This window comes from Triticum dicoccoides, chromosome 5B (genome assembly GCF_002162155.2).
Source record: "Triticum dicoccoides isolate Atlit2015 ecotype Zavitan chromosome 5B, WEW_v2.0, whole genome shotgun sequence".
Taxonomy (NCBI): Eukaryota; Viridiplantae; Streptophyta; class Magnoliopsida; order Poales; family Poaceae; genus Triticum; species Triticum dicoccoides.
The window spans coordinates 714,032,691-714,040,939 of NC_041389.1; positions in this window are offsets into that span (position 1 = coordinate 714,032,691).

Consider the following 8,249-nt stretch of genomic DNA (forward strand, 5'->3'; position numbering starts at 1 on the left):
GTCTTCGGATGCCTATGCTACCCTAACACGGAGGCCACTGCGCCGAATAAGCTTGCTGCTCGCTCTCTTCCTTGCGTCTTCATTGGTTATCCCCCGGATCACAAAGGTTACCGATGCCTAGACCTCTCCACCCAACGCGTCTACACCTCGCGGCACGTCACCTTCGACGAATTCGTCTTCCCTTTCTCTCGCACTTCGGAGGCCAACTCAGCGCTTGATATTTCGCATCCACCTACAGCCGATGCACCCATCTTTACGCCCGCTTCCCCGCTCACCAGCCCAGCTGTGTTCACACCCCCGGTCGGCACCCACACTAGCCCAGCAGCCGCTTCGCCAGACCACATTGTTGCCCTGCCGGCCGTTTCGCCTGGCAGCCACGTTAGCACACCAGTCGTTTCGCCCGGCCAGCCCGCCGCCATCACGCCTGCTTCTTCCACCTCCCGCCCCCAAACCTGCACCCCGGCGTCCCCACACACCACCTCCGTAGCTCGGCCTCTACTACCTCGGCCTCTATTTCCTCCGGTAGCCCCACCACCCCTCGGCCTCTCCCGCGCCATGCCATTGTTGTCGCGCCCCCTGCTAACCCTCATAACATGCGTACTCGTGCCAAGTCGGGCTTCCAACTGCCATCTCGTCGGCTCAATTTCCTAGCTGATCTCTCGCGTGTCTCTCCCCTCCCCCGCAACTATCGCGCTGCTCTTGCCGATCCCTGTTGGGCCAGTGCCATGAGTGACGAGTACCAAGCTCTCCTCCAAAATGAGACTTGGTCACTTGTCCCTCGACCCTCCACGGCTCCGGTTATTAGTGGGAAGTGGGTTTTCCGACACAAGTACAACTCCGATGGCACTCTCGCTCGTTACAAGGCACGTTGGGTTGTTCGCGGTTTCTCTCAGACCGAGGGTATTGACTACGACGAGACCTTCTCGCCGGTCGTCAAACCTAGCACTATTCGGGTCGTTCTCTCTCTAGCTACATCTACTCGTGGCCCATTCATCAGCTCGACGTTAAGAATGCCTTCCTTCACGGGCATCTTACGGAAACCGTTTACTGTTAGCAGCCGCTCGGTTTCGAAGATCCCGTCGCCCCATCCCATGTCTGCCTTCTTAACAAATCTCTTTACGGCCTTAAACAAGCCCCGCGCGCATGGTTTACTCGCTTCACAGCCTATGCTACCTCCATTGGATTTGTTGCTTCTAAATGTGATACCTCGCTATTCATTTACAAGTCAACAACCCACACTGCATATCTCCTTCTCTATGTCGACGATATTATTCTCACTGCTTCGTCCTCTTCTTTTCTCACTTATATTATTGCCCTTCTTAGTCGTGAATTCTCCATGACCGATCTAGGCACTCTGTCTCACTTTCTTGGCATCACTGTCACTCACTCGCCCGCCGGCCTCCATCTCTCTCAGCGCCAGTATGCTTTGGACATTATTGAGCGCGCCGGTATGTCCGACTGTCATCCTATTCGCACTCCTATCGACTCGGGTGCCAACCTCTCCATCTCTGATGGGGATCTACTCGATAATCCCACTCTCTATCGCAGCCTGACCGGTGCCCTGCAGTACATTACTATCACGCGCCCCGACTTGTCGTACGCCGTTCAGCAAGCATGTCTCTTCATGCATGCTCCACGTTCCTCTCACTTCAACCTTGTCAAACGAATCCTTCGTTATCTCAAAGGCACCCTAGACTTTGGACTCCACATTTACCCGTCTTCGCCTTCCACACTCCTAGCATATTCCGACGCCGACTGGGCCGGTTGCCCCGACACGCGACGCTCTACCTCTGGTTTTGCGTTTTTCTTGGGGATAATTTGATATCTTGATCGCCGAAGCGACAACTTACTGTTTCCAGGTCTAGCGCTGAGGCGGAGTACCGGGCCGTTGCCCATGTCGTTGCCGAGACGGCTTGGCTGCGTCAGTTATTGCAGGAGCTTCATCAGCCCATCGCCAAGTCTACGGTGGTTTATTGTGACAATGTTTCTGCCGTCTATATGTCCGCTAACCCCGTGCAGCAACGACGAACGAAACACATTGAGATAGACATCCATTTCGTTCGTGACAAAGTTTCCTTGGGCGAAGTTCGTGTCCTTCATGTTCCTACAACCTCTCAGTATGCGGACATCTTCACAAAGGGGTTGCCTACTGCTACATTCAGTCAGTTCCGGTCCGGTCTCAACATTCGGCAAGCCCACGTTGACACTGCGGGGGGCTGTTAGACTACACGTTCACACCAGCTTGGAGCTACTCTTCAGGAGCCATGTGCGCTGCCGCCTATGCATGCGCCATGCAGTACCGACCCATCTCACTCCACTACGTGAAAGCAGGATCAGTAGTTAGGATTAGTTAGCGTGTGCGTGCGTGTGTATCTCTCTTCCTCCCTCTGTACTCCTATATTATGTACTGCCCCGTTTGGGAGGAATACAATCTGTGATTGAGCTCAACTCTATATTCCAACAGTCGCAACCTAAAAACATGGTCAATCCTGACAGGCATAGTAGGGTTGGTGTATGAGCCAACATGTAATACTTCAAGATGACAAAACTTGCTCAAAATTTGAGGCAAAGCCCCAAGCCCATCAGCAGCTTTGATGTCTAAGTAGCGAAGATGTTTCAAATTCACAAAACTGCACAGTAAAGGATTTAAACCATCAGATGTTGCAGAAATTTGCAGCAGGCGCAAATTATGTGCCTCTCGTAATATATCTTTTTTTTAGGGAAACAGCAGGACTCTGCTGCGTATTTTTATTAATTTTCAAATAAAAGAATACAAAAGGTCCATGTAAGAGAAAAAAACTATACATCAGAATGAAAAAGAAAACCTAGGAAAGGTAAAAAAGAACAAACATACATACATACATACATACAAGGAAAACAAGCAGCAAAAACAGCCATCTGGATCAGCAAGTTATCTGAACATTGCAACCCAATCTGCCATGCCAGAATAATCCTGTCTTCGTGCTCTATGAGTGAGCCATTTCATCTCTTCTTTGTATTTGCGCCTGGAAGTATATAGATTTGGGGGAATCTTTTTTAAAATGAAATCATTCCGCGTTGTCCATATTGCCCAGGAGACCAGAATGATGATTTCCAGAGCAAAAGGCAAATTGATAAGATGCTTGAGATGCGCCACTTCTTCCTGAATATTTGTATTCTGGGGCTGCCATGAGGGGCACACATATTGCCAACAGAGCTGGGCATATGGGCATTGGAAGAAGAGATGATCCCTTGTTTCCAGGGAGTGTTGATTACACATAACACAGGTGTAATCCTCAATGAAGAAATTTTTCCGGTGCAGCATAGCTCTCGTATTTAATCTGTTAAATATCAAAAGCCAGTAGAAGATTTTGTGCCTTAGTTGACAGCAGGTTTTCCATAACCATTTCACGACTGGAATGGGCTCTGGATAAGTGACTAGAAGCTTATATGTCTTAGAGACGCTGTAAGCATGGGCTCCTTGTGGTAATTGCCAGATATCGTGCTCTGAAACTAGGCCAGTATTGTGCAACAGTAATTCCAGTTGTTGAAATTGCTCATAAGCTTCTTCTGACAAAGGAACATGAAAGTGTGTAACTAAATCTTCCAAATTGCCCAACCTGTGGAGAGAAATATTCTGATTCTGTGAGAAGGAAAATAGGTGTGGCCATAACTCCCTTTTGGGTAGATCATCCCATATATCTGACCAAAAGGAGAGAGTTTTTCCATCCTGCAAGGAACAGACCGCAAGGTTCTTGTAATCGGGTAGAAGCTTAAGACAATCCCTCCACCAGAAGGAGCAAGTCTGAGTATTAATTGGCGAGAGTCCCTCTGGATAATATATTTCCCAAACCAAATTGACCCATGGAATGTCTGCATGATTGATGAATTTATGCACCATTTTCATTAGTAAACATTTGTTTTGGAGCCACAGATTTAAGATACCCAAACCACCTTTATTCTTGGGTCGACAGAGCATATCCCATGCGGCTAAAGGTGGGTTTTTCTTTTCAAGGTCTTTTCCTCTCCAAAAAGATGCCTACTATATTTATTAATTTGCTCAATGATACCTTTATAGAGGAGCAAGCAGCTCATGAGAAAAGTTGGCAATGAGGAAAAGACTGCATTGACCATAAGTAGTCTCCCGTCATAACTTAAATACTGAGAGCATGTGGAAAGCCTCTTCTGAATCCTCTCAATGAGATACATGAAGTGCTCCAGTTTTGGTTTAGTAAAGCTAAGGGGTGTTCCCAAATAGGTAAACGGGAACTTACCAATTGCACAACCCAAGATAGCAGATAGACATTGCATTTGTTCCTCAGCCACATTGATAGGAATCATGTTGGATTTCTGGAAATTGACCTTGAGACCGGAGGCCCTAGAAAAAATGCCCAGAAGGTGTTTGAGATGTTGCAGCTGATTGGGGCAAGCAGGCATAATAATCAAAGTATCGTCCGCATATTGAAGAATGGGAAAATCTGGACATGTTCGAAACCGAATGGGTGGCTGAATGAGGTCTCTATGCATTGCATCATTGAGAATAGTTTGTAGGAAATCTGCCGCCAAAACAAAGAGCAAAGGAGAGAGGGGGTCCCCCTGTCTCACCCCTCGTCTGCATAAGAATTGAACTCCAGGAATGCCATTAAGGAGAACAGATGATGTGGCAGAGCCAAGAATCTGCTTGATCCAAGAGCACCAAGTGTCTCCAAAACCTTTTCTCTTAAGAATTGCTAGAATCATACCATGTTCCATCTTATCAAAGGCTTTCTCAAAGTCCAACTTTAGCACAATAGTTGGTTTCTTAATTTTATGGCATTGAAACAGAAACTCATATGCCCAGGCAATACAGTCTTGGATGGTCCTTGATTTAAGGAACCCATATTGATTAGTATGAACTAAATCCAAAATAATAGACTGCAATCGATTAGCCAGCAGTTTTGTCAAGAGTTTAATAGTGCAACTCAAGAGTGATATTGGTCGGAAGTCGTTGACTCCTGATGCATCAACTTTTTTCGGAATTAGGGTGATGAAGGAACTATTTATGCTTTGAAGACACAAATGTCCTTTATGAAATTGATCACAAAGGTCATAAAAGTCCTACTTGATGATGGGCCAACACTTCTTGATAAAATCTGTATTAAATCCATCCGGCCCCGGAGATTTGTGAGAAGGGAAGTCTGTAATTATAGCATCAATTTCATCTTTGGTAAATGGGTTTTCCAGGAAAGATAAGTCACTGTGGGCCTGTATAAGATTCAGCAGATCATCAGGAATATCAAAGGAATCGGATTGTCCCAGCCTCTCTTTGAAAGCCGCATGGAGTATTTTAGCCTTTGCCTCATGACCAAAAACCTCCACACCATCAGAACCAACAAGAGAAGTGATGCAGTTATGTCTGTGCTGAACAGAGGCTAAAGCATGAAAAAAAATCTGAATTTTCACTGCCTAAGGTTACCCATTTAATCTTGCCTCTTTGCCGCCAATATTCCTTCTGCTGGGAGAGCAGTTTTCCAAGTGACGCTTGAGAGCCAATCTAAAAGAGGATTCAAAAGGGTATAAATCTCTGGATTGCTCTAAAGTATCCAGCATAGCAATCAGAGCATTGAGTGATAAGATATCCTCTTTAAGATTGGAGAGTGTTTTGGCCCAGTTTTTCAAACTTTTTCTCAAGATTTTCATTTTTGCATTAATCCTCTTTGCTGCATCTGCATAGTGAATACTTTGCTTCCAGACAGACTCAACCAAGGGTAAGAAGCTATCATGATCCATCCACCAATTTTCAAACCGAAACACATTGCTTCTGGGCATAGAATTCTGGATAGAAATAATGCATGGTACATGATCAGAGGTTGTCATTGCCATAGGAAAAGCCATAGTATTAGGTTTGTGACGTCAGCCGGTATGTACGGCATGCTACTCAGTTTCCCCTTTTTGCTGTGGATGAGTGATAGTATCTGGACCATTCTTGATGGACCGATGTTACAATCATGTAGCAGCTTTACGAATTGCCTTTCGACTGGGGTGAATCCTCTGTGGGCGGTCAGAAATTTGACCAGGTCGAACTTCTTTATGAGTTTGTGGTTGTGCTCGTCAAAATATTTAGTGACCACATACTGTGTTCCATCTACGTTCAGCTTACACCGAATAGGGCATCCCGTCTTGAGAATGATTTCTCTTTTTCGTTCCGGAACGACAGGCGCATCACCTTTCCCCTTCTTGTTCCTCCGTGCCTTGTGGCACCTCATCTCACCTCTGCTGTACTCATTAATTTTCTTAATTTTCCTATGGTACTCGGTGTTGACCGTAAATCCATGGAACTTTGCATATGTCTGCTAGTATTCCTTTGCTTCTTCGAACGGTTCAAATCTCTGCCCAATGTACGGTGGCTGAGGTACCATGATCTCTGATTGCCCGCCATCTTCATCCCTTCTGCCTCATTGTCAGTTTCATCATTCATTTCAGTATCGGCGGCAGTTCCATCCACTTGAGTGTTGGCAGTGCTTGTGTTCAAAGGGGTGCTTGTCGGTATTGCTGGAATGATTGCCATTCTCGATTGTGACTCAAAATTGTCTGCGGCATGATTGTCTGCTGGCTGGTGGAACGCGTCTTCCGTGCGCTCAGAGCTCCCCGCAGTAGATGTCCCCGCGCTGCTGTTAACTGTAGTTGTAGGCCCTGTAATAGGAAAAACAGGTACGAGAGTAAGTTTTTTGTTTGAATAACATGTGTATCGCAACGGATCACACCATCTACGAGTGATTTGGCACGACATCATTTTCAAACAGCAAGCCGTGAGTCTGCGCATGGACATGTATGGCAGCTATAGCTGTCCAGTGATGGCAGCTACTGTTCAACAAACATGGCAACTATTGTTTTTGCCTACAAATAACTACAAATAACAAATGTAGTGCTGTTTTTATGGTTCAGTTTTTTTCCCTTACCTTGTTGTGTTGCATTTGACCTTCTTGTGTGGTCTGTGACACCAAAATGACGTGCTCCACCTGCAATTTGTGAAGCTTGCCACGAGACGTTTGTCGGGTTACCACCAGCGTAATAACCTGTACGCAAAGTAGTGGTTGGTCAATTCATGGCAAATGCATTTTGTGTTAGCACGGCAACCGCAGTTGCCCCTGATGTGGCAACTGCAGTTTTACTAGCATGGCAACTGTATTTGCATCGGCATGGCAACCGCAGTTGTTCCTTCATGGCAGCTGCAGTTGCCATGGCATGACAAATGTAGTCGCACTGGCATGGCAACTGCAGTTGTTCTTCCCTGGCAACTGCAGGTGTCCAGGATGGCAACAACAGTTGTCCAGGGATGTCAAGTGTAGTTTCTAATACATGGCAACTGTAGATGTCCAGTCATGGCAATTGTAGTTGTCAACTATGCTCCTTCTGCTAATTGATCATCCGCAACTTCATTTTTTTATGGACTCACTTGTGTATGACGTCGATGGCAGGTATATTGATGCTGCCTGATGCCACGTGCTGCATGAAGGCTCTGCATTTTCACCCGTGGTAACTCATGAGTCCTTTTGCCAGTTTTTTTGCATGTTCATTTTTCATGTCCACAACAGTATGTGCTCTTTTCTCGGTTTGCATTACCTTGATTATCCATACAAGCTAGTTGAAGTTGGCTGCCCGTATATTTGTCAGTGTTAGCACCTTGTGAGTGAACTTGCCACGGGGGCCCCCTAATTGTGTTTTGGTCATAAGAACCTGCGAAAAAATGACAGTGTACGACATAAATAGAATGTCATTTTCATCGTTGCGAAGATGGCAACTGTTCTCTTCTTTTGTTATCACGCATCATACCTACGCATGCATACTGTTCTAGTAGTGGCAGCAACGGCCCTGAAGAGATGAGCTGACTGTACTCTATTGCATCCCAAGGGGGCGTTTCTGACCTTTGAGAACCCCAAGCATCAGCGCCATCTTCGTGATTCATTCTTTCCATGTCTCGCTTCTTTCCAATGTGTTCTCAATCACTACATGAACAAGAAGGCATCAACAATCCACAAGAATTGTATTCTTCTGCTGCTTGCACATAGAAGATATGGATGGCAAGCGACGGGTCAAAATAGGTGGCAGCTACTGACAACGAAAGGTGGCAACTGTCGTTATAAACAAGTGGCAATTAATTTCTTCCAACCCTCTTCATTCCAAAATTTGTCCCTCCTGTCCTTCTTTAGTGATTCCTACTCATCCATTTTTCATACTCAACTACTTGCGTCAATTAAGCTAGGAAGTTAAGTCAATTTCAAACGTAGTAC